This window comes from Capsicum annuum, chromosome 1 (assembly GCF_002878395.1).
Source record: "Capsicum annuum cultivar UCD-10X-F1 chromosome 1, UCD10Xv1.1, whole genome shotgun sequence".
NCBI classification, from domain to species: domain Eukaryota; kingdom Viridiplantae; phylum Streptophyta; class Magnoliopsida; order Solanales; family Solanaceae; genus Capsicum; species Capsicum annuum.
The window spans coordinates 105,119,785-105,121,316 of NC_061111.1; positions in this window are offsets into that span (position 1 = coordinate 105,119,785).

A 1,532-nucleotide genomic window follows, 5' to 3' on the forward strand; every position below is an offset into this window, starting at 1 on the left:
TAATGAATATGGTAGGAGTATATTAAGTAATTTATCTTTACCTCCTTCTTTATGGATGTATGCTTTAAGGACTGCCATTTACTTGCTAAACAGGGTTCCTAGTAAAGCAGTTCCAAAGACACCTTTTAACCTGTGAACTGGTAGGAAACCTAGTTTGAGGCATCTGCATGTTTGGGGTTGCCCGACAGAAGTTAGAGTATACAATCCACAAGAAAAGAAACTGAATTCAAGAACAACAGTGGTTTCTTCATTGGTTATCCAAAAAAATCAAAGGGATATAGATTTTACCGTCCTAATCATAGTATGAGAATAGTTGAAACTGAAAAGCTAGATTCATTGAGAATAACGAAGTTAGTGGAAGTGAAAAATCACGTAATGTGGAAATTAAAGAAGTTAGGGTGTGAATTCCTCTACCTTGTACTTCTTTTAAATTTGTTGTTCCTGAAGTTGTTGTACAATAAAGTAATCAATAAGAACAACAAAGTAATGTTCCTACTAATCATAATGAAGTCATATTTGATGAACCTGTAGTAGATGAACCACAAGAAGTAGCATCAAGAAGATATCAAAGACAAAGAAGATCTACTATTTCTGATGATTATTTGGTATATCTACATGAGTCAGAAACTGACTTGGGAATTGATGATGATCCAGTTTCATTTTCACAAGCCATTGAAAGCAACAATTCTGATAAATGGATAAATGTTATGAAAGATGAGTTAAAATTTATGGAACAGAATGGAGTTTAGGACCTTGTTGAATTACCCGAAGGTTGCAAAAGAGTTGGGTGTAAATGGGTCTTTACGACCAAATGTGACTCAACTGACAACATCGAACGTCACAAGGACAGACTTGTTGCCAAAGGTTTCACTCAAAGGGATGACATTGATTATAAAGAGATGTTTTTACCTGTCTCTAGAAAAGATTCACTCAGAATTATAATGGCCTTGGTAGCTTATTATGACTTAGAGTTAAATCAAATGGATATGAAAACAACCTTTCTGAATGGAAATTTGGAGGAAAAAGTTTATATGAATCAACCTGAGGGGTTTTCGATTAAAGGAAAGGAACACATGGTTTGTAAACTTAAGAAGTCAATATATGGACTTAAGTAAGCTTCCCGACAATGGTATCTTAAGTTTAATGAAATGATTGACACTTTTAGATTTAAAGAAAACACTGTTGATCGTTGTATATATCTGAAGGTAAGTGGGAGTAAGTTTATTATGTTAGTCTTGTATGTTGATGACATCTTGCTTTATACTAATGATCTTGGTTTGTTGCATAATACCAAGAAATATCTCTCTAATAACTTTGAAATGAAAGATATGGGTAAAGTATCCTATGTGATTGAAATAGAAATATTTCGAGATAGATTATAAGGATTGTTGGGATTGTCTCAAAAAACCTATATTAATAAAGTATTAGAGAGATTTAGAATGAAAAAATGTTCATCAAGTCCCGTTCCAATCCAAAAAGGAGATAAGTTTAGTCTTAATTAATGTTCAAAGAATGACTTGGAACGAAAGCAA